We start from the raw sequence: 26,244 nt of genomic DNA, 5'->3' as shown, positions 1-26,244 counted from the left end.
GGCACATGCCTTTAATCCCAGCACTTAGGAGGCAGAGGCAGGAGGATTTCTGAGTTTGAGGCCAGCCTGGTCTACAGAGTGAGTTCCAGGACAGCCAGGACTACACAGAGAAACCCTGTCTCAAAATGCCCCCCCCCATAAAAAAGACAGGGTCTCCCTAGCTGACCTGATACTCAATATATAGACCAAGATGGCCTCAAATTCACAGAGATCCACCTGCCTCTGCTTCTTTAGTGCTGGAATTATAGGTATGTGCCACCACACCCAGCTCAACCCAAAGACTTTTTACTAGGATAATAGTGTAGCACTGAATTCTGGAGCAGGGACATTCTGTTTTCATTCCAGCCATCTGCTTATCCTATTGAGTTTCTAAGAGTACATTTCCCAGGATTCTTTGAAGTTAGGTTGGGGCCATGTGACATAGCTGTAGCCTATGGAAAGTGAATAGAAGTGATGTTGAATCATAACTTCTCCCATTTCAGGTCCCTCCATTTCTTCTTTCCATTCTCTTTTGACCTTGCAAGTCACCTGTTGAAGTTGGTAGTGCCATTTCTAAGAGATAGAAGAAATCTGAAGTTTAGATTAATGAATTATCTTGGGGTAGGCTGTTTTTAGAATTGCTGCTAGGAATGGGATGTGAGCAAGAAATACACTTTTGCATATGAGGACTAACTGAAGGACCTTGTATCTCAGGCAGGCTTGTAGACTTCAAATGCAGTAGGGAAGTTGCCTCAGGGTGGGGCAGGCTCCATCTGGAAAGCACCCTTGGGCACTGTTGGTGATGCTGCTAGGAAATAAAGGAGGTCCACTCTTTACCCCAACCCCTTTCCAGAATTTCTCAGAGTCTTTAAGTGAATTTTGTCACAGCCTTTCTAGCTCCACAAGCCACAGAGCATCAGTGTGGTGTGTGCAAAGGTTGCTGAAAATGGGTAGCCACAGTGTGATCCCTCCATTTCATAAGATGGTGACTTTGACTGCACAGTACTGGGGAAAGGACTGGCCTGATGGTTTGGAGCTGTGGATTCTAGACCTATGTCTGTGCCACATGAGAAGGGCATGGTCCCTCTTTCAGCCAGTGTCTTGGTTTGCAAAGTGAAAATGGGGGTAAAAGATGGGAAAAGAGATGAGTTTTGGAGATGGTGTCTAGGCCTAATAGCCTGTAATGCTGCATCTATCTGCATCTCTGATGGCAGGAGAATCCATGTAGTTTTGGAAATGAAACCAAAACATCCACAGGTAGTCTTTGTCTCGAGCCCTGCAGCTAGAGCCAACATTGGGCTGTATCGGTAAGCTTGCAGGGCTGGGAACAAAGATAACCTGTGGATGTGCAGCCTTCCATAGTCCTGGTGGGGACAGAGGCCCAGGGTTGGGCTGCTATAGGAGAAAAAAGGCCCAAGTCAAACATTGCACTGCTGTTATATTTGTGACCCAGACTGACCATTGCTGTGGAAGGCCAAACCAGGGAGGCCTGGAATGGGGCCAGAGCTGTCACCGTCTGGGCATCTGAGCCCAGGGAGCCCCCGAGGTCAGCTGCCTCTTCAGAGTGGAGAGCAGCCAATTCTCACTGTCTCAGCTGCCAGCTGCCACCAAATCCCAGCAATGAATCCAAAGTAGCAAAGGCCAGCCTTGGCGCCCTTATCTTCTTCTCTACCTGAAGCCTGTGCTGGGCAGAGCCTGACACACCTGGGGAAGGGAGAGTTGTGCTTCTAACGGTTGGTTGGTTGTGCATCTCTTTAGCACCCAAGGAGGCCTGTGGATCCCTTCACAGACTGGTGGATTTCCAATGCACAAAACAGGATTACAGAGGAGACCAATTAGATTGAAATGTAGCTATCCAAATATTCAAAAGCAACTTTGTGGGGCAGTAATAGATGTGGTTTTTCATTAACACATTAAAGAACAGGATTTAGTGGCAGATCTAATGACTACCATTGTTTCACACTAGTGAGGTGCAGATGCAATCTTTAAAGATACCAACTCCCAAGGGATCCAAGGATAGCTGTGGTTTCTGCTGGTGACAGTCACAGGAGGAACCAAACACTGTGCCATGAAATGGAAGGAAGTGCTTGTTTTCAGTTAGAGGTTAGTTATACTGATGACACATTTTCTGTCTCACCCCACCCCCATCAAGTTCACAGACCCTTGACTACTTTTATGGACCCCCTAGCTTAGTAGAAAACAGGAACACCCTGTTAGGAGACAGGAAGACACTGAGGTATGACCAGGGACACTGTGCAGTGAACCAGTCCTTGCCTCGTGTTCAGCAGGGCAGGTGGAACTACATCAGGGTTGGCTAATTAGAGCAGAGTGCTGCCTCCCTGCCACCCCGCCTGTGGTAAGCACAGCTAGTTGATGGTGGTGGGAGCCAAGAGATGCAGAACCCTTCTCAGTCCAGCGCTCCAAGCAGCCATCACTAACCGATTGGAGCTGGCACCAAAATGAAACCAATTTGCCATTCCAAGGCTGGAAGCTCTCTAAGGCCTGTTCCAGCCTGACATCATATGATTACCCATGATTAAAATATGCTCCCTGCCCACAAGAAACTTCTGAACTGCCAAGTGTCTTAGAGGCCCTTTTGGAGCAAGCAGGGGACCCACATCCACAGAGCTCCTCACCAGGCCTTCAGTCATTTCACAGCCAGGGCATCGATTTTACTTTTCGACTTGTAATTTCCACCTCCTGGATTCCATTATCACTCGCTCAATAGACGACGGCTCGCCATTTCTCTGGCCACGGCTCTGAGACTCATGCATTACTGAGCAGAAGCAGAAGACATTGCCTAAAACACATTACTACCTGGAAGTAATGATTGGGTTTTAACACAGTCAAGACCTTGATGAGTCTGTGGATAAGCAATCACTCCACCTTCCTCCTTCCCCAGACACCCGACTTCCCAGAAGGGAATTTGAATTAACCCCACGTGCTCAAACCTTAAACCTGGGCTAGCTCTGTCTTGCCCAAGACCCTCACATTCACGTGATTGACCCTGCAGTTGCAAGCTGTCATCACTATCCTTTCAGATATACTGTCATTGACTGGTTCTTTGGGTGTGTGTGTGGGGGGGGGGGGAGACCCACATCTGTTCATCCAGGGCTGCTGAAGTAGTCAGGAATGGGTAATGTGGGACAGAAGTTTTTGGCCAGTAGCTCTCAGTATGAAACCTGTGGTCACCAACTCCATAGCCTCATTACCAGGTTAAAAATCTAAGTGTTGGCTCCAGTGAACCAGAACCCGAGTAACCTGGTGTGGCGACTGCTCCTGTAGGGGCATTCTGATGTGCTAACAGGTTGGAATAGTGGTTGAAGGCTGAAAATGGGGAGGCCCTATGTGAACACATTAGTGCCCTAGACAGTCACCTTTTGGAGGCCTCAGCTGCTTTGTCCATAAAACAGAGGCAATGCTGCCTGCCTGCCTTCCTAGTTTCACAAGATGACCATCAACTAACTAGACTTAATGCAGCTGAGGCCAAACAGAGGCCTGGCTACCCGGAGCCAAGGCATCACAAATGCATGGTGTTGCCAGGTGGTGGGCATGGTTAGGGAAGGAGGGGGTCCATTTTAAGACTAAACATTGGGACGTTGCTTTGTTCTGAGATAAGCGGGGAATAGCCATTTTCTGTTTTCTGGGACATGAAGATTGTTGCTCAGCCTGGGGATGCCACCTTCCCTTTGGCTCCCACTGAGCAGCTTTCTGGGGACTTGACTGCCCCATCTAACAGTTTTGAGTATTTAAATCCACCCTCTGCTGCTGTTGTTCTCCTATGACTCATTGTTAACAAAATTTCTAAATCCAGGTCAATTAAAATTCCTGGGTGTGAGCCACTTGGGTGGCAGGGTAAAGGGGATTACAGGATAGCATTCAGTGGCAGTGGCGACCAACAAACAAAGCAAGTAGGGCTGTTTTCATCCCTAGTTACACCCCCTGGGTGTGGGAAAACAAAGACCACAATGGCAGCTCTTGGCAGATGATCAAAGGTTGATCTTTCTTCCCAGTTTGGAGGACCACGTCCTACAGGCTGAAACAGGGTCATCTTTTAGCCGAGTTGGCTCTCAACCTTCCTAATGTTGTGGCTCTTTAATACAGTTTCTCATGTTGTGAAAACCCCCAACCATACAATTTTTTATACTACTACTTCATAACTGTAATTTTGGTATGGTTATGAGTTGCAATGTAAATATCCACAGGTCAAGAATCCCTGTGAAATTTAGCCTTTCTCAGGCAAGCCCAGAAGGCACCCATCTCATCTTTGCACTTGACTACCCCAGCTTTACTTAGGGAAACTGAGATATGCTTGGGACGCCATTTAATATTTTTAACAATCCTACCTAGAACATGAGCCATTCCTGTCATAGGTGCAGACCAGAGTCCCAAGGACACTTGCTCATATTTCCAGGAACAGAGACCTGGACTAAGGACCAGTGAGATGGCACAGCCAATAGGAAGCAATTGCTGCGAAGCCTGATGGCCTGAGATGGATCCCTAGGACCCACACAGTGGAAGGAGATAATCAACTCCAGAGAGTTGTCCTCTGACCTCCATATAATTGCCATAGCATGTGCTCTCTTGCATATGCATACATACACACAAATATAAACATACACGGAATAATAATATGTTATTATTATTATTACCAGGGACAGAAGAAATAGTGATGGAAATAGTTGAGTAAGAAAAAGAACAGCCCTTCTAAGAGTGAAATTGGCTAAAAGCTGGGAAAAGTACAAGGATCACAAGCTTTTAGACCCTGAACACCATGACCTTTTTATATAGGTCGTTTGTGCAGTGACCTGCCTTTTCTCACACTTGGAGAGCTTGCAATTTTCTCATCTCTGTCCTATGGTTGATGGGTTTCTAGTCTTCTACTGCCATTGGCTTTTTCATGTTTGCCCCGTGACTCTCCATGCTTTCTTCTCCAGCCACAACCTATTGTGCAAACAAGGAAACCGAGGCACAGAGAATCAAGCAACTTGCCCACATGGTATCAGGGCTGGGGTTTAAAGTCCAATTTATCCCCAGAGCCCATGTTCTTTATGGACCCACTTTTTATGGACCCCTTTTCAGGAAGGCCTCATGGAGTAAGAAGAAATCAGCATAAAGGGACCCACTGGAGAAATCTGGTGATCTGTTAAAAGGACTATTTTCTTCTGAAGAATCACATCTTAAATCCATGTTTTGCCTCCACCTTTCTTTTGGAAAGGAGGTTTTGATGTGGTGGAAGAAATTAGAATATAGAGAATAGCTGGGCATTGGTGGCACATGTCTTAAAATCCAGCACTTGGGAGGTAGGCAGATCTCTGAGTTCAAGGGCAGCTTGGTCTACAGAGTGAGTTTCTGGACAGTCAGGGCTGTTAAGACAGAGAAACCTGTCTCAAAAAACAAAAACAAACAAAAAACACAACAAAAATAATATAGAAAATAAAGGTCAACTGTACAGATAATTTTAAAAAATGCTTAAAACAAAGGAAGAAAAAACAAACCCCTCTAGCCCCCAACCCCAAACCAAACCATGGTCTCCAAACTAAAAAGACACCAGTTTATATACAAAAAAGTATGGTTGTTATAATTATTTTGTGAAAGAGCCCATCTCAATTGATAAGAAAATATTGTTAAAAAGAAAACATATAAAGATAATCTACAAAAGAACATAGCATCTTAATATTATTGTTTATATTAAGCAAATATAAAATTAAAAATACAATTTTACAGTTACTAAAATTATAATATCCAGCATTTGAGACAGCACAGTAAAAACAAATGTGTGTAGGGTTTATGATTATTTTAAATGTACTGCAATAGCTGGGCATGGTGGCACACACCTGCAATCCCAACACTTGGGAGATAGAAGCAGAAGGATCAGGAATTCAAAGCCAGCCCTGGTTATATGTGTACAAACCCCAAACAAAACCAAGAAAAAGACATGCTGTACATCATCAAGAAAACAAATGAACCACCTGTGCAGGCAGAGAGAGAGCGGGAGAGAGAGAGAGAGAGAGAGAGAGAGAGAGAGAGAGACAAATTTTGTGAGTTTGAGGCCAGCCTAGTCTACAGAGCAAGTTCTAGGCCAGATGGGGCTACATAGTGAGACTCTGTCTCCCTAAAACAAAAATACAATAACAACAAGCAACACACAAACCCCATCAAGCAACAACATCAAAAAAAAGTCACAAAACAAGCAAACAAAACCTGAAAACCACAATAAGATCTGGCTTCAAGCCCAGAGGGTCCAAGAAAAGAAGAGGGAAATGGGAAAGAGAGACTGAGGGAGGGGAAAAAAGAAAGGGAGCAAGCAGAGTAATGGAAGAAAGAAAGCATGGAAGAAGAAAGGAACTGAAGGGAGGGAAGAAAGAAAATTAGAAAGATAGAGGGGAGCGAGGAAGAAAGAAAGGGGAACAGAATGAGGGTATGGAGAAATTCCAGTCCTCCTAATTCCTGGTGGAATTCTAGCAAGGCATAAATATTATAGAATATAGGTTTTTTGTTGTTGTTGTTGTTGTTGTTCTTCAAAAAGATAAATACAGACTCACCATGCTGTTCAGGTATATAGCTAAGTCCACACAAAAACTTACACATGGCTCAGCAGTTAAGAGCACTGTTTGCTTTTCCAGAGGATCCAATTTTAATACCCAACACACAACTGGCCATTCACAATTGTCTGTAAATCCAGTTACTGGAGATACTGGGCTTGGCCTTCCAGAGCCCTGTACTCATATGTACACCCCCACATGTACATATAATTAAAAATAATAAAAGTAAATCTTAAAAAAAAGTTATATAAATATCCACCAGTGCTGAAACACTGTGGCATGTCCATTCAAGCACACAAAAGGAATGGCTAATTTGTTCTATTATGTGGATGAAGTTTATAAGCCCTATGTTAGGGGCTGGGGAGATGGCTTAGCTAGCAAAAGCATTCTTTGAGCAAACGTGAAGATGAAGTGGGAATTTCTGGTTTCTTTGGAGATTCAGTTGTGCTATGTGATGTTTTTTCTGGAAACTGTTTTATGAGAGGATGTTTGCTGAGAACAGACACATGGTGTTTTTCTGGAAACTTCCTGGAAAAGGGGCATGTGATGTTTTGCTCGAGCAGACACTTTCAAGGACACATGATGTTTGGAAACAGTGTAAGTATAACAGTGAACAAGGCCATGGCATCGGTTCACCTTGCCACTCTTTGCTGGTCTTTGGTGGGCTTTGTGGACTCTGGTCTTCACTGATGACCCTGTGATGTTGGTTCACCTTGCCACTCTTCACTGATCATCATTTGTTGTGACTTTGTAAAGAGAAATTCAGCAATTTCTTGTGATATTTCAGTGGCTTCTTGCTGCTTCCAAGGACTGTGGTCAATTGGTAGAGCCTCATGGTTTCTTCTGGATTGAACTGCCCTTGCTAATTTGTGAATGGCATTTTCTAGTAGATGGAGCTACCGCTGCTGATGTGTGTGAACTGAATTGCTGCTCTCCTGACAATGAAGATGTTTTTGGAATTGCCCAAAAGTACTATTTCTAAGCAGGTCTATATTCACCTTTGCCCTATTAACCTTTCCTTTCCACTACCTCTGGTAGGTGATGGGCTAGAAGGGAGGTTAATGTAGGTTTTGAAAAACCTAAGCTTACATGAGGACCTAAGTTGGGATCCCCAGTGCTCATGCAAAAATTGGACCTGGTGGCTAGCTAGAATCTGTAACCCCAGAGCTGGGGGAAGTAAAAACAGGGGATTTATTGGCTGGTAAACTTAGCCCAAACAACCCACTCCAGATTCAAAGAGAGACCCTGTCTCAAAACTAAGGTAGAGAGGAATAGAGAAGTGTTAACTTCTGGCTTCCACACCTGTAGACATGGGACACAATACCCTATCTACATGAAAGAAACCAGTCAAGAGTCCACATGCTGTGTGATTTCATCTATGTGAAATGTTCATAGAGGCAATCTATTAGAGACGGTAAGTAGACTGTATCAGTCACTCGGAGCTTGGAAGGCAAGTGTATGATGCATGTTGTAGAATTAGGTAATGACAGTGCTGCAAACATTTGTTTATTTATTTTATTATTTATTATTTATTTTTAAAAATTTAAAGAGAGTCTTACTCTAGGCCTAGGCTGGCCTAGAGTTCATAATTCTCCTACTCCTGTCTCCCAAGTGCTGAGATTACAGACATGTGTCACCGTGCCTACTCTAGCTCAATTCCTGTGACCCTCACCAATCTATAACTTTCTGAGTGCCCGGGAAATTCTACACCAAGAGCTTTCAGGCAATGTTCATGGCACATCTTCCAGGTAATGATGGAGGGGAGCTACCTCAGCTTCCCATACCTCAACTGTGGAAATGCTGCGGTGTCTTTTTAAGAGGTCTCACTGAGACACTCCAGTGTCTCACTCTGGTGATTTGCCTGGTAATGCTCATCTACCTGCTGCTTTTTGTCTCTACTCACTACCTGTCTTAGTTCCCTGTTACTGTGATAATACTCCAAAGCACTGTAAGTGGGGAAGGGTTTATTCTGACTCACAGTTCACAGGAAGAGTCCATCAGGCTGTGGAAATCAAGTCAGCAGGGGTTTGGAGCTGCTGCTCACCTTGCATCCACAATTGGGAAGCAGGATGTGAAGGATGCTTGCTGGTACTCAGCTTACTTTCCCCTTTTTATTCAGGCCAATCAACAGAATGATGTCACCCACAGTGGTAAGTCTTCCTGCCTTAATTAACCTGACCAAGATACCCCACTCCCAGAATGCCCAGAGGCTTAACTAACCTAGATAATTCCTTACAGGTATGGCTGAATGCTTTTCTTTTAGATGAGCCTATATCCTGTCAAATTGACAAGATAAATCATCACACTGCCCTACTCTTGTATTATTATTATTATTATTATTATTATTATTATTAATCCTTTCTGGGATCTCTTTTGGGAAAGTCCAGTCTAAGACATCTTCTCCTGGTCACTCTTGCTGTACGAACTTGGCCAAGTCGTTTGGCCTAGAGCCATTTAGAGGCAAGGTATGTGAAGAAGGTGATCAAGGGCATGACAATGTGTGTGTGTGTGTGTGGTGGGGGATAGCTCAGTGACATCCAGATTATTAATAATTAGGAATAATTGGAGAGAGGATTTTTAATTAATATTAATGGTGTTGTGTTTTACTTATACTGCACACTTGAGAGGCTCAACTTAAGCCAGACCACAACAGCAGTTTCCAAACAAAATCTGACTAGTTAAGGATCAGAGCCTGATAAAATCCAGAAAGTTGTTCCAGAAGTTGTGGCTCCCTGACAGGCCGGTCCCAGCCCACACTTGGTCACTCCAGAGGATTAGTGGCAGGGTAAATAGGGGCAGGATTGGGATAACATGTGTGCCTGGAAGGGCTAGAGATGCAGAGACTGATTCCTTAACACACAAGGCCCAACTTCTAGCCCCAGCATCACACAAATCGGGTATAGTGGCAGATGCCTGCAACTCTCAAAAAGTAGAGTCAGGAGGACCAGAAATTCAGACTTAATCTGCTAGGTAAGTTTGATGCTGGCCTGAGCTAAGTGAGAAAAACAGTTCCTGGAGAGATGGGGGCCCTTCTTTTAGGATCCTGTGTGTTCCCTATGGCCCAAACCCCACAAATGAGGATAACCTGGTCCATCTCTACCCTGGGGTGGTCACAGTGCTCTAGGACATGGTTGACAGGCCTGGGGGGCTGTGGCTGGACCTTCTGTTTGCCTAATGGACTTCATCTTACCTGTGCCTAGCTCAGTCACCTATCCTGTATCTAGTCATGAGGCTGGGCCAAAGGTAAGGCTAGTGGGGTGACTTCTACTGCTGCTTTCTACCCCTCTCCCCACCCTGTGAGTTCTGTCCTCACATACACAGCTGACTGACTTCTTTCTTAGGGGACCTCCACCCTACCAATGTGTGTGTGTCTGTAAATGAAAAAAAAGTAAACAAAGTACCTCAGACTGGTGCTGGGGCATGGGGGGCTTCTGTCCTGTATGCCTGGCACCTGTTCTCAGGACACTGCCCAAATTCCTGATACATAGAGGAGAGCTCCTGATGAGTGGGGTGAACGTGAGGAGGGTGTTTCTGAGCTTGTCACATCAGCATCCCGAGTGTGGCTGGAGCAGGGTGGGCCTATGAGGAACTCTGAAGCCGCCAAGGCTGCCTTGGCTGCTCCAGGCGCCTCCTGCCTTTCTGCCACATTCTTTTTCTCAGACAAACAGATTCCTTTGCTCACTGGAACAGCCTGGCTGGAGGAACAGCTGTGAAAACAAGCACAAGGAAGCTGATTGGAAGGCTGAGGGGCTGTTTGCCGGGGGTCTGTCTGGGACCACACTCTGTCCCAGCCGCAGTGGATACTCTGGCCCAAACCCAGGAACCCAAGAAGGGGAAGGTAAGTATTGTTGCTGCCTGCCGGAGACCAGTCCAGCTGCCTGGGTTTTCTCACAGTGGCGGTCTTCAGCTGCTTCCAGGCAGACATGGTCACCTCTGTTCCCTAAGCCCTAACTGGCTGTCAACTGTCTCCAGCCAACTTGGGGGAGAAACTATTCAGAAAAATGGCCTCTGTTCCCTCTGGAGCCCAAGTCAGCTCTGAGAGCTTCCTCCTGAGCCACCCTGGGGTCCCTTGAAGAAAGCATGGTGGACAGGAGGCAAAGAAGTCAATGGAGGAGTTTGGTTGTACCCTGAGTTTGTAGTCCACATAGACAGCATATTAAATCTGATTATTTTTTATGGTAGATGGAAAACCGTTTGAGTACCAGAACTTGGGAAGACCCCTAAAGGCAAGGACCAAAATTCAGACAGAGAGAATGACCCATAACCAGCTTGAATAATTGGGCTTCTCCCCTCCTTGCTGTGGAATACTGAGGCCAGGGTTTACTTTAGCTTGGGGATGTCGGTCAACGAAGGTCAACAGCTCTAAGCTCTTTAATTTGGTATGTCTCTCCCAGCACCAGGCTATGTGGTAACTGGGAGCCTAGACCTGGTAAAGCCCAAAATGTGTGAGTTTCTTTGGCAACACTCATGAGGCCATTGATCAGTGGGAGTGGGAGGAGGGGCTGCAGCTGAGGGCATAGCTCTTGCCAGGAGGCTCTCCAGTAGCCGAGGAAGACCGCCAAGGAGCTGAGAACTCAGGGATGGCTCATGCTTTACCTTGAAGACCTGGGTGGAACAGAGAAGCTGTTACAGGTCAGTGGCAATGTCACCACCTTAAACTTGCGTTCACTTTGAATGAAGGATCCTGACAGTGCAGCTTTCCTGTCCATTTGGTCCCCTCCTGGTACCTGACACCCAGTAGGTGTTCACAAATCATCTGAAGACTAACAGAATTCTGGGAAAGCTCAGCCCTTGGCCTCCCTAGGAAGCATGCTCTGTTTCTAAGTTGTCAAGAAAACAGCCCTTTCAATAGACCCTAGAGCAGTGGTTCTCAACTTTCCTAGGGCTGTGACCCTTTACTACAGTTCCTCATGTTGTGGTGACCCCAACCATACAATTATTTTCGATGCTACTTCATAACTGTAATTTTGCCCTTGTTATGAATTGTAAGGTAAATATTTGAGATGCAGGATATCTAATAGGTGAGCCCCAAAGGGGTTGCGATCCCCAGTTGAGAAACATCACCCTAGATGCTAGAGGGTCTCACCATGTCACATGCAGCAGGGCTGGTTCAGGCATTATTTTATTTATAGTTTATATTTATTTATTACAATTATGTGTGTGTGTGTGTGTGTGTGTGTGTGTGATGTGTGTCACTGCACAGCTGGAGAGCAGAGGACAAGTTTGGGACAGTAGGTTCTATCCTTCCACCCTTAGTTCTGTCACATCATCATGCTTGCTTGGCAAGTGTTTTGTTTTGTTTTTTATAATGCATCCATTTCACTGGCCCCTGGGCATTCTTTTCCTGTGGATTTCCAGTGGAGTTCAGAGTACCAGGGAGGAGATGCTAGTCAGTGCTCACCCAGGAAATCATCCCTGGATGCTCCATTGTGTCCAATTAGCCTGCATTGGAATCTACTGGGAGAAAATAGAGTTATAACCATCAGTTGTCTGCAGCTTTGTCCATTTTTAAAGTTCTTACTTAGAGGGTCCAGAGGAACAGGTGGAATGGGAAGAGGGCCCGATCCACTGTCTTGCTAGAACTGTTTAAGATAAGGACGCAGGAGCTCAGGGAGGTGGTTTTAATCTCCTACTCTGGGACCTGGGAGGGAAGTGGGTACCAGAAGTGAGCTGTGCCTTGCCTTGGGTGGCAGTGTATTAGTTAGCCTCTGAGATTTTTATTGGGAGATCTGGGGAGTGAATGTCATAGTTTGGAAGAAGTATCCCCAAATCATCTGCTAGGCTTCACTGTGGAAAGAAAACCTACTGAGTGGCATGGTGTACTGGACGGAACTGCCCTTGGAGTTAGCAAAGGTGCCAGGGTAGTTCCCTGGATGCCCCTACAGCAGAGGCTGTGAAAGGTAGCCATGGTGCCAGCTGGTGGGTGCAGATCACGGTTCAGTTAGGGGACATCACAGCCTCTTCAAAGGTCCTACTGTACTCAGAGAACACCAGCTACTCATTACCAATCAGTATTCTAGGGGCAACCAAGACACTCACTCTACTCCAGAGAGCTGGAAACTTCCAGGAGTCCTGTTGGTGATGGAGGATGGGGCCAGTGTTTGAAGACTTAATTCTTTTCCTCTATAAAACACATATGCTCTCATCGTTCAGAGTGTGATAAGTTGAGCATCATCCTGCGCATAGGCATGTGGCTCTGTTTGATATGCCCTGCCTCATCCATCCTACAAGCAGAGACAGCACCTGCAGCATCTGCATTGGTTTAGTTTGCTTTTGAGACAGAGTTTAGGTGTGTATCGAAGACTGGTCTCAAACTTTGTCTGTAGCTTTAACCTTCTTCCCTATCTTTCTGCCTATCACACAGGGATGCACTTTGACAAGTTCCTCTGGGAAACACTGGCATAGGTTCTGGCAGCCACCCTGACACATTCCAGTACTGTTTTTACAGAAGAAAGGGCCAGTCGGGTAGACATTTGAGAAAGTGTGGACATTTGTCTCAAGGACAGTTTAAACCAGTGGTTCCCAACCTGTGGGTCAAGATCTCTACAGGGGTCACATGTCAGATTTCTGCATATGAGATATTTATATTCTGATCCATAACAGAAGCAAAATTACAGTTATGAGGTAGCAACAAAGTCATCTTGTGATTGGGGTTCACCTCAACATGAGGCCTAGCACCCTTAGCAGAACCCAACCTTTTTTCTTGTGCTGGCATGGACCTCAGAGCCAGGGCATGCTAGGCCTCCGGTAGAGCTACATTCAGAAGCTACATGCCTTGACCTTGGCTTTTTGCCACTGCTACTCAAAGTGTACTCTGGGCGCTAGTGCCAGTCCACGGTCTGCCTGGCACCTGTCCTCAGTGAGCTAAGTCCAGAAATTAGGAACAAGTGTTTGGAAACTTTCATAGCATGTTGACAGAGGATTCAGATGGCTGCTAAATTTAATAATAAAGATCTGGGCTTGCATTTCATGCATTGTTTCTTTTCATTTCCTATTCCTAGCAAATCATTTTTTATTGTATCTGCCTGGGATAGATTGAAATTAAATCCCCCCCACGCCCCACTCGAGTAGCCCTGCATCTGAAGCTGGTTTAACGAGCTCTGTTTGAGGGCCAGGGAAAAGGCTCATCCGGCAATGGCCCCTGCTACCAAGCCTGATGACCTGAGTTCTATCCCTGGGTGGAAGAAGAGAATTGATTGCAGAAAGCTGCCCTCCCTCCACACGCATGGCGCACACACACACAAAGTCAATATAATAAAAAAATTAAAGCCACTTCTCAAGTTTGGGTCATTTCAAGTCCAGAAGAAATTTGAAAAGTCAGGGACCAGCCAAGGCTTGCCCAGCTTGAACAAAATAAGTGAACACTCAAGTTGAGGGGCCAGGCTTACTTGGCAAGTGGAGCTTAAGTTTCGTATGTCCTCAAGAAGTTTCTCTACCATAGAGAAAGTGGGAGTGCAGGCCTGGTGGAGGGGGGGCTGTGCTTCAGGCCAAGGTATTCCATCTCTCAGGCCTCAGCTGGGTCACTCGCAAGTGAGGCACACCCAGATCTCCTGCCTCCCTACCTGCAAGGAGAACACTATCTCAGGCAGAAATGTCCCGGCACTAGCAGCGCCTTTCTTCTCTCCCCGCCCAACCTGGCGCGCTCTCATCTGGCAAAAGAACAAGCCATTTCTTTTTATGAGCCTGCAAACCTCCTGCCTCCCCAGCCTCCCACCTGGCCAGGCGCCAGGCTGGGCCTGACACACAGGCTGACATCCCTACCCAGACCTTGGGCCCTCGCTGTTCTGAATTCTGGCGCGTCTTATTCACTGCACCTCGGCGGCGGCGGCTCCAAGAAAGAATTGGAAAGAATCAAGGCCTAGATCCTCCTAGGGACCTGCTGGTAGCCATCTATCAGCGGGGTTGCATTCTGGCCTCCTTTTTCTGCTGCCTCTAATCCAGCAAAGCAGGCTGCAGGCGTCCAATGGGGAACCACTGAGCCAGGAAGGATGATTCAGAGTCCCCTTCCCCAAGGTGGTGTGTAAATGAGATGTGTAAATGTCCCCAAGTCCTTCCCCACAGTGCTGTTGATTTCTGTGTGAGGGTGTGTGAGGAAGACCAGAGAGGGAGGCCACACATTGCTCAGGGACTTTCGGATCACCCGGCCTCTCTGAGACATGCGCCCTGTCCACCTGCAGTGCACACCCCCTCCAACATCGTCCCCCCACACCCACCCCGCCCCCGGGTGTCTGGAGGCGGCCTGTCAGATTAGCCCTGCGGCTGGCCTCCTGTTTAATGAGTGTGGCGCCTGGTGTGCGGCTCAGCCCCTGCTTGTTTAGACAGCCTTGTAGGCTGTGCCACGCGTCCCCTGCACCAGGCTGAGAAGGGGGTGTCCCTGCAGAAAGCCAGCTCCTTTATTCTTTCCCACCCGAGCCTGGCTGCTCCTGCTAGGGTCAAAAGGGTCTTGGCAAGGGTCTATTGGGGCCTGGAGTGCCTTATTTCCTCAGAGACTGAGGCTGGCCTAGGGGATGATGGGTGGTGGGGGACACTGGGAAATGCAAACTGGAGGCAGCAGGGCAATAGCCTGGCACACTGCTGAGTTAGCCTCCCTGGGATCCATCCTTTGACTGCTTTTTGACGGGGCCGTGAAAGGAGCCATTTGATCAGCATTGGATGGGTTTCTTGTTCTCAGTCTGAGGAACCCAGTGGATTCCTTAAGACAGAAAGACATTCCCCGCCCTGCTCGCGGGCGCCCCAAACAGAATCTTACGTATTCCAGGCAAGGCTCCAATTCCCTGTGTAGCTAAGGTTGCACTTCTGACCCTCCCGCCTCCACAGCCGCACAGTGCTGGGATTACAGGTGTGTTCCACCACTGGGCCTTCCGCGATGCTGGGATGGAGCCTAGGGCTTTGTGTATGCGACGCAAGCATTCTACCGACTGAGCTGGCTCCCCAGCCCTGAGCTAGGAAGATTTTTGGAGTCCTAATTTCTCTGCCATCTGGAAGCCAGGGCTTTTGTAGGCCCCTTGCAGGCATATCTGTTTCTCACGCTGCCCCTTCATCCAATATTCATGTCCCACCCAAGGGCCAGAGAAGACAACATTTATTTATATTTTATTTTATGAAGTTTAAAACAATTTTTTATTATATTTTATGAAGTTCTGATTTTGAAGTAGTTTCAGACTAGAAAAGCTGCAAAAATAGTGCCAAGAGTTTCTGTGCCCCCTGGATTCAGAGTCTTCTGGTGTCAGGCACTTTGAGCAATTTGCATGCGATCTATCTCTGTCTCCCTTCCCTCCTCCTTCCACGCCAGAATTTCCCTGAGACCTTTGACGTTAAGTCAGTTGATAAGATGCACCTTTGTTTCTAAATGTTTCAGTGTGTACTATCTAAAAACAACACCCCTCCCTGTTTTGTTTGTTTGTTTGTTTGTTTGTTTTTCAAGACAGGGTTCCTCTGTGTAGCCTTGGCTGTCCTGGAGCTCAGTCTGTAGACCAGGCTGGCCACCAACTCATAGAGATCTGTCTACCTCTACATCCCAAGTGCCGGGATTAAAGGCGTGCCCTACTGCACCACAGCCTCAGGACTTTTCTCTTACAAGAGCAGTTGGGCTGGTGAGACGGTAGAAGTGAAGGCACTTGCCCGAGTTTCACCCCCAGAACCCACATAAAGGTGGAAGGGACAGAACCGACTCCACACAGTTGTCCTCTGACTTCCGTGCATGTGCTCTGGTAAAAGTCTCCCCTTCCTACCTCATGCACACACGCACACTAATCCTAATACAATAATATAAAGATTGGGATTGAGGGTATGGCTGAGTTGGGAGAATGCACAAAATCCTGGTTTGATCCACAGCACTACATACATAGTATTAAATATGGTAGGGTACACCCGGAATCATAGCATTGGTGACTTGGAACTAAGAAGCTAGTCCTTAAATTTGAGACCTTGTCTCAGAAAAAGAAAGGCAGTATAGAGGATGGAGATATAGCCCAGTAGTGGAGACCAGGACCTGCTTCCATTGCTAACATTACACAGATAACCCGAAACCACAGTACAGTTCATCAAAATTGGGAAATTGACACTAATCTAACACTATTACCTGATCCACACATCTTGTTAAAATCTTCTCAAGTGCCCCAGGAGGGTCCTTTAGAAGACAAAAATAAAGGAAGACACGTTTCTGGCCCAGGATCCAATCCAGAGTCACATGTTGGATACAGTCATGGCCTTCGCTTCTTTAAGCTGCCACATTTCTCCGTGTGCCTACTTTCCGTGACAGGAGGACTTTTGGAGCACCAGCTGCTTGTTTTTCAGATTGCCCCACTGTTTGGCTTTTTCTGGTGTTCCTGACTAACTGATTTTGTTTCTGGATGTTGGGCAAAAGTACCAAGGATGCATGTCCTCCGTGCATGCAGCAGGAACACATACACGTCCACTTGCTCTGCCATTGGTGATGCATCTGCCCACTTTGCTAAGGGGGGGGTCTTAGCTCTGTCTGTGGTTTCTTTTGTACTAATGTATAATCAAGAAGAGAACGCATTTTTGACAAGCTTACCTCTTCTTTCTGAGCCCAGTTGAAACCCCAACTCATTAACCTGCCTCAGGCCTTTCGTATCAGCTGTACCTTCTGCCCGGAATGTTCTTCCATTCAAATGGCATTTCAGACTTTTTAATGTCCTACAAATCTCAGCCTACAGGTCACTCAAGCGAGCTTCCTGGTGGTGGGGCCAGCCCCAGCAGCCTGTTTTGGTTCTTAACCATGGCTCTGGCTACCATCTGCTATTTGCCAATTTGTTATTTTTGCCCAGAAGAAGAAAGCCCGCACCTCACCTACCTTGCTCGGTGTAGTGCCTGTGTACCCAGCATAGCCTACAGCTGTGAAATGAAGGCTGGTAGAGTTAAAGGCTTGCTAAGTAACTCATGGCAGGCTGAGGTCCTAACTCAGAAGTCTTGCCAGAATGTCTGCTGGCTGCAGCTAGCTCTGCTGGGCTCCTGCTCAAATAGGGCAGATGGCTGCATAGCAGCTAAAGCATTCTGTATGACCCTCTTAAGTGTGTGTGTGTATTTGTGTGTATATGTGTGTGTTTGTATGTTATTTATGTGTGTATTTGTGTGTGTATTTGTGTGTATATGTGAGTGTTTGTGTGTTATTTATGTGTGTATTTGTGTGTGTGTGTGTGTGTATGTGTGTGTTTGTATGTTATTTATGTGTGTATTTGTGTGTGTATTTGTGTGTATATATGTGTGTGTTTGTGTGTTATTTATGTGTGTATTTGTGTGTGTGTGTGTGTGTGTGTGTGTGTGTGTACAGGAAATGACCAGAAGGCATGATGAGACAGGATAGAGGGAAGTGACAGGGTTTGAGCCCCGAAATATAAATCATCTTCACATCTTTCTTTTTCCTCCCTTCCTTCCTCGGTCTCTCCTTTCTCTCTTTCCAATGCTGCTGCTTTTGAGTATTATATATATATTTTGTAGATGTTGGCAGCTGCATAGCAGCAGGTAACTAGCAGAATAGCTAGACTATGAGAATGGAAGTGGCTGGGTGTGCTGAGATGAAAGAGAAGGCCAGGGTACAGAGGAAATTAGCCCGCCCGATGCCGCCAGCTGTCCCATCCCCTCTGTACAGCTCTTTAAAGGATTGTTTAGCTCCTGTGCACTTGGGGGTGGGGGTGCCTGAGTAGGAGCATGTGCCTGACCCCAGAGCTGGAAGGCAGGGCAAGGATAGGACTTTCCTCGTGTGTTGCTAGAGTGCCCTAGATGACAGCTGTTCCCAGTGCTCCTGCTAATGAGTTGGCCATGGTCTGAGTGCTCCCTATGTCACCTAATTTTTGTATTTAAGTTTCTTATTTATTTTGTGTGTATGCATATGTCAGGTGTTCTGTTCTGTCACTTTCTGCCTTAGTCCTTTGGGACAGGATCTCTCACTGAACCTGAAGCTAGGATGGTGGCCAGAAAGACCCAGCAATTCTCCTGGGGGCTACCAGCACACATTCAGTTTTACCCATTGTTTTTAAATATGGGTGTTGACATTTAAACTCAGATCCTCATACTTTTCAGTAAGCATTCTTATTCATAGAACCATTTGTGTGTGTGTGTGTGTGTGTGTGTGAGAGAGAGAGAGAGAGGGGGGGGGGGAAGAGAGATAGAGACTGGCCTGAAACTCGCAGAGATCCACCTGCCTCTGCTGCCAGAGTGCTGGAATCTAAAGGCATGTGCCTCTTCCCTGGCCTCAGATTTAATTTTGAGAGCCCTCCTGGAAATGTAAGGGCCCACCTTGGTAATGCCACCAGGTTTTATGGCATGAAGTAAGGCCATCTCTGGTAGACCTTTATGTGTAAAGGTGACTCTTTATGTGTAAGATGAGGAGTGAGGACTGTCCCAATGGTTCCTTGGTCTGGAATTATCAGAGTGTGACGGTCGTTGTCGCACAAGTGAACCTATGTGCTCATGGTATCTAATAACAGCTTCTGGATAAGGTCATTGTGGCAGCTGGTTCCCTCGACCTTGATCTTTCCTACTTAGGGCATTCTTTCTTCCTCTTAAACTGTTTGCGTGTTTTGTGTGTGTGTGTGTGTGTGTGCACGCGCGCATGCATGTATGCACAGGAGTGTGGGTGCTTAAAGGCTTAAGATCCTCTTGAGCTGGAGTTATAGGTAGTAATGAGCCACCTAATGTGGGTGCTGAGAATTGAGCTCAGGTCCTCTGGAAGAGCAGCCTATCCATAAACTCTGACTATCTCTCTAATCCCTTCTGCGCTCTCTTTTTTTTTACATCATTTATTTTTTATTAGATATTTTTCTTCATTTACATTTCCAATGCTATCCCAAAAGTCCCCCATACCCTACCCCCCCCCACTCCCCTACCACCCACTCCCACTTCTTGGCCCTGGCATTCCCCTGTACTGGGGCATATAAAGTTTGCAATACCAAGGGGACTCTCTTCCCAATGATGGCCGACTAGGCCATCTTCTGCTACATATGCAGGTAGAGACACGAGCTCCCGGGGTACTGGTTAGTTCATATTGTTGTTCCACCTATAGGGTTGCAGACCCCTTCAGCTCCTTGGGTACTTTCTCTAGCTCCTCCACTGGGGGCCCTGTGATCCATCCAATAGCTGACTATGAGCGTCCACTTCTGTATTTGCCAGGCCCTTTTGTGCTCTTAACACCACTGTTGGATACCCTCGTTAGTTCTCCAGCTCAGTTCTCTCAGGACTCCTGCCTTCTTTTAAGAACCCATAAAATGACGTTGGAACTTTCCAGAGACCTCTGTGGTGGCTGATGACCTATCTATGCTGTCATGCGCGATGTGACAGAGCAAGCAGCTGCTCTGACCACCTGCTGCTCCATAGTAAACTACTCCAAACTTTAGGGACCTGCTCATTGGATATATTCTTTAGGCAAGCGTTATCAGGAATGACTCTCTCCTGTTCTGGTCTCTGTCAGCTTGGGGTGGGGGTGGGGGTGGGGGCTGGGTTATTTGAAAGTCTGTTCACTGATATGTCTGCTGGTTGTTGGTTAATACATTACTTAGAGCTGGTGATCAGAACGCCAATTGGCTTCCCCACATTATGGCTGCAGGATTTCAGGAGTGATGATGTCAAAAGACAGATACCTCTTCTAACCTAGCTTTGGAAATGGCGTCATTCCTACCATATTCTATTTAGAGGAAAGCACTTTCTGAAGGGCACCACATCCGTCTCTTGAGAGAATACATGTCAAAAAATTTGCAACCACCTTTCAAACCCATCAACAGCGCCTCTCAGCTTCCTTTTCTTTACTGCAGGACTTGGGGGCTTATCCTTCATGATGCCTGGTCCCCTGTTTACCTGGTTACTGTCATACCACCTGTCATTCAGTGGTGCCTTTGTGGATACCAGAGTAGATCCAGACTTGCTTGGACCAAGGCCAAGCCAAGCCAGTAGCACTTCACAGGGGACAATAATTTGGTTCGTCTTCATACCGGAAAAACCCAGATCCCTAGCACAACAGCATTTGGTGCAAGTGTCACATAGACCCAAATCAAGGTAGAGGTGACTTCTCTTTCATCTATGGTGGGTGGTCTATGGCTGGCATGGAAATTCTGTTTTGTTAAGTCTATAGGTTGCAGGCTCCTTGCATCCCATGACTCTGACATCTTAGACCGCCAGGTGGACTGGAGACCAGCATGCCATGTTGTGACTAGTGGAAAGGAAGACGCAGAACTATTTCGGAAGGAAGGCTTTCAGAACTGTCACAGGGTACTTCAGATTATATCTCACTGGCCTGAGCCTCTCTGCACCAGTGGGAGCCTGGGAGATGTAGTCTTTATGTTCAGTGACCTTATGCCGAGTGAAATTTCAGCTGTTCTTAGCCTAGGGAAAGGGGCAGAAAGGAGACTGTGGGTCAGGCGACAGATTCTGTCAAACATTAATTAAAAACTCTTATTCACAGGACAGATTTACTTGGTGGTTTACTGCCCCTGGGTAGAGAAAACTAATGGTCTAAAATGGTAAAATATCTTACCCTCTTTGTAGTTCCTTGCATCAGCTTTCTTAGGCATTTCTTCAAGTCAGACAGTTTGTGGGGGGAACATATTGAAGGAGTTACAAATTGCATAATAAAGCAAATACTCGTTTGTGCCAGATAGTGATACCATCCTTTATTTGGCTTTAGAGTGGGAGCGGATGGCAGGTAGCTGTATGGGTGGAGTACAAAAATACCCAAAGAGAGGGTCTGTGCCTGGCAAGAGTGTTTTTTAAATTACCATAAAAGGCTGCTGTTTACTTTGGTAGAAGCTTGTGGAGACTTGCGTCAACTGGCCGGGATGTTTCTATTTATTCCAGTGATATTTTGGATCCTCTAATAGCCTGGTGCTCTGGGCAGCTGCCCAACTGGCCTGCCCAGCCCATTCTGTGTATGAAGACATTTGGAGGAACTTCACAACTTAGAAAAGATGCACTATCTCCATCAAACATACGATTTTTGTCCTCTGTAGGTGAAATGGGTCCACATGTAGTTCCATTGCCTTGCTATGTATGTAAGCAACAGGATTTGTTTGTTAGGGATACTGTAACCAATTGGCATGCATAGGGATGCTTAGAGGATACAAATGCATTTTCTCACATTACTAGCGGTTGAAAGCATAGAGTCAAGGTGCTATAACCCTGTCAAACCCAGGGTGTCCTTTGTCCCTTTTGAAAGTGATAGAGGGAGATTGGCTCCAGGCTTCTCTCCTAGCTGCTGGCAGTTCCTTCACTTATGGCCAAGTGATTCCAATCCCCAAGGACGTGTGTCTGCCTCTAAATGTGTCCTTTTTATAAGGATCCCATCAGATTAGAGACCCATTCTGTACTATAATCTTATCTTAATTAATTGAAACTACAACGACCCTAGTTCCAGTTGAAGTCACAGTGTGGGGTACTAGGAGTGAAGAGGCTAACATACAAATTTGAGAGTATACATCTCAACCCGTATCAGAGACATTCATGTACAGAGTGATTATATATGATTACATATGTACACTTCATACTTGTGTGTGTGCCAACGAGATTGTGTACGTGTCAGTGTATGTGGCTGTATATGTGTGCATGAGACTGTGTATGTGTGCTAGAGCATGTATGTGTGAGAGTGTGTGTGAATATGTGAATGAATGTGTATGTGAATGAGCATGCAAGTGTATGAGCACATGAATATATGTATGTATGTGTGCATGTGTGATCAAGCGTGTGTGTGTGTGTGTGTGTGTGTGTGTGTGTGTGTGTGCATGATGCTTGATGGGCAACTGGACCTTGTTAGGGTCTGAAATTGGCCACCCCAGTTTCATCCCTGGCACCAAGTAGAAAAACACAACTGTTAGTGAAGTAGGTATGCGAAGGCAGTGCAGGGTTCAGCTGGCTGCGGTGGAGGTAGGGTGCTTGCAGAGGTATTTGATGCCTATGTTTTACAACTCAAAGCTCACTGCAGGCGGTGTAGACCACAAAATTCTTTTCCCCTGCAACCAAGAAGTCCAGCACAGGACCACTCCTGGGTAATGAATTCAGCATTCACTGCTGCAGTCAATATCCCCGGTCCTTCCTTTCTGCTCCACCATCCTCAGCCTATTCATGCTGGCCCTTGGTCTTGTCTCTTGTTGCCAACAGAGCTTCCTTAGCTCCTGGAGTCATGTTCCAAAACAAGTTCAAAGGCTTGCTGACAGAATGCTCTGTCCTCTGGTCCTTTGCAAAGAGCCCTGACTGACTTCTTCCTTCTCCTCTTTGGTCATAGTCATGCCACTGGGACAGGAAACAGGACGCCCGTGGCTAGCTTTGACACCTGTGGTGTCACTCTATGGAGCTGGGAAGGGCCAACCCCCTTGATACATATCTTTGAACAGAAACCAATTCAGGTTGGCTATGGTGGAGGAGGCCGATGTGGAAAGCAGTTCACTAGAACTGACTCACAGGCTCTGAGCAGAGGAACAGGAGTCAGGGTAGGGGTGGAGTACGGGGGTGGGGTAAGGTAGTGGGGATGGGAAGGGGAAAGGGGATGGTCTGTAGAGCCTGCAGTCAATTCCTTCTTAGAATAACAGCTCTCATCAGGCACTGGGTCTGACTTTAAGCTGACAAATGATTTTCCTTCACAATAAAAGTACAAACAGAATCCTAATTAATGAATTTGCCAATAGCTGTTGCCTAGTTTATGGGCCTCAGCCCAGCTTCAGTCAGTGGACAGGATGAGTGAGTATGTGTGTGTGGAGGTGGCTGTAAATCACCCGGGGGCCCAGGACAAAGGCAGGCTGCTGGGGATCTTCCCAGGCAGCCCTTTTGATGGGAGCTCTGGCTTGCCACGACAGCCATGAAAGCCACAGTAGCTTTGACAGTCGTGATCCCCATGGGACACTCAGTGACTGGGAAAATCCTGCAATCGTCTGGGCTGAGCTCAGCTCATTGTGGCCGAGAGGAGTAAGATTTTTCCTGTGAGTTCTCTGCCTGTTTCCCTACTGTCTCTGAGTAGGTATTTTGTCTTTTTCTTTTACTATTCCCACCCAAGGCAAGGCCACAGCCTCTTCAGTGAGCTGCTTTGCTTTGAGGAAATACCTGAAAACGCTCCTCTCGTTTAAGAGTACTAAACAATCATTCGACAGCTAGGAGTCTGACTATGTGCTGGGTACTGGCAGTAGAGGAGGAGATGAATATGGGGCTGAAAAGGACAAATGAAGCCATCCTTATGGGTGTTGAAAGAACATGGAGCAGGAGCAAAGAACTTGCTGAAGTCTGTTTAGGAAGCCATAGAAGGAGGAGCCCTGGGCTACTCTAACACTTGGGGGCATGAAATAGCAGGAACAGTGGGCTTTCTGCTTTCTTTTATTTTCTTTCTTTTTAATTTTTTTTTTTTGAGACAGGATCTCATGTAGTCTAGGCTGGCTTTAAACTCATAAGTAGCGGAGGATGGCCTTGAACTCCAGATTCTGTTGCCCACACCTCCCAAGTGCCGGAATTACAGGCATATGCTACCATGCCCTGCTCTGAAGTGGCAGTTTTGACAAGACTGTAGAACAGCAGATGTCATCTACCAAAGTGGACAGGGGACACAGACTGACATGCTGAAGGATTGGCTCAAGCTAGTGGCAGTGAGTGTAGACATGCTGTTTAGTTATTTTAAGGATGTGTGTGTGTGTGTGTGTGTGTGAGAGAGAGAGAGTGAGAGAGAGAGAGAGAGAGAGAGAGAGAGAGAGAGAGAGAGAGAGAGAGAGAGAGTGTGTGTGTGTATGTCGTGTATGAGGGTGCTTGCAGAGGCCAGAATTGCGAATTGGATCCTCTACATGTGGCTATGAACAGACATATTAGGAGCTGAACTCTGTGGTCCTATCTGTGGCAATTTGCCATGGTTGAATTAATTGATATGGGAAGAACTAGACCACTGTGGGCAGCACCATTCCCTGGGATTGATGTCCTGGACTGAATAAGAGTGGGAAAAGCAGGCTGAGCACAAGCGTGCATTCATTAGTTTCTCTGCTCTTGACTATCGATGTGTTGTGACTAGCTCTTTGAAATTCCTGCTGCCTTCTCTTCCCTGTTATGATGAGCTGTATAACCTGGACCCGTGAGCTAAAATAAACCCTTTCTTCACTAAGTTGCCTTTTGTCAGAGTATTCTATCACAATAATAAATATAAAACACATCGGATCATCTGTGTTATGAAAACCCTCCCTGGGCAATTCTGGACAATGGGCCATTGCAACTTGACTGAAATGTTCCCTGTAGGCTCAAACTTGGGATGCGTCCAGATGGTTGTACTATTTTGGGAGGTTCTGGAAATTCTTGGAGGTTGGTCCTAGTTGGAGGAAGTAAGTCCAGAAGAACATAATTTCTCTGACCACTTCTGATCACCCTCTACTTCCTGGCTCTCACCACAATATGAACATGTGTCCTCTGCCACACAGCCCTGCTGTCTTGATGTTCTTTCTGTTCAAGCACATGTGCTTTTGTCACTGCATAGCCTCAGTGAGAAATCACCAAATGATAAGAAAAGAATCAATAACTCACACATACCCAAGGACAACAAAATCTCTCTTTTTTCTATAGGCTCCTCAACCCCATTTACTTTCATTGGCCAGCACAGACCTGTTTTCCAACTCGTGTTAATGATTAAGAATTGGTTTACCTTTAGCCGAGAGCTTTCCAAAATGGTTTTGGATTCACGGTTTCCCAGCCGTTTGCTCCAGTTCGTCAAAACTGACTCGTCGCCTTCACATGGCATCGATAAATTAATTTCTTCTGTGCTTGCCCTTGATATGGCCAAGAAAGCCCAGTGCACTGTGACATGTGACCCTTGGATATTGCTCTTGTCATCTCAGGTATGATATCAACTGCTCAGGCTGACACTCAGCAGGCCCTAGGTGAGCCCTCTAGAGCTACCTCCCTGGGGTGACATTCTTCTCACCCTCAGGAGCTGGTGCTGTTAAATCGATTTCCCCACTCCGTTGTCATCAGTGCTATTTAAAGACTTTATTTCTTTCAAAATTTCCAAGTTCCAATCACTTGCTCCTGACACTTAATAATAGTAGAGTTTATGTCTTCTTTCCAACTTTGTCTTTTATGACATGATATTCATATGGCCACCATCACTGTCACTGTCGTTTCTTGTGACAGTGGGCTCTTGAGGCTGGAAGCTTCTTCTTTTTTTTTATTTTTCCAAGACAGGATGTCTTAGTTATTTTTCTATTGCTGTGATAAGACACTGTGACCAAGGCAGAAGAAAAAATATTAAGAAAGAAAGAAAGAAAGAAAGAAAGAAAGAAAGAAAGAAAGAAATCAGTTTTAGAGGGTTAGAATCCATGACTATCATGGCAGAGAACATGGCAGCAGGCAAGGCATGACACTGGAGCAGCAGGGGAGAGCTTATGCCAGAAGCATAAGGCAGAGAGAGATAACTGGTAATGGTGCAGGCTGAAACCTCAAAGCCAGCCACCAGTGAAACACCTCCAACAAGGCTCCATCCCCCAAGCCTTCCTAAACAGTTCCACCAATTGGGGACCAAGCATTGACGTATATGAACCGATGGGGGCTGTTCTCATTCAAACCACCACACAGAGTCTCATTATGTAGCCCTAGCTGGCCCAAAATTGGCTATTGTAGATCAGGCAATTCTCAAAATCATAAAGATACACTTGCCTTTGCTTCATAGGTGTTGGGGATTAAAGCTATGTGGTATTACCCAGCCTAGCTTCTGGGAGCTTCGGAATCCCACCAGTGCCTTGCACATGCTCTCGTGTCA

The sequence above is a fragment of the Mus musculus genome, chromosome X (genome assembly GCF_000001635.26).
Source record: "Mus musculus strain C57BL/6J chromosome X, GRCm38.p6 C57BL/6J".
Lineage (NCBI taxonomy): Eukaryota > Metazoa > Chordata > Mammalia > Rodentia > Muridae > Mus > Mus musculus.
This window is presented reverse-complemented; position numbering follows the sequence as displayed.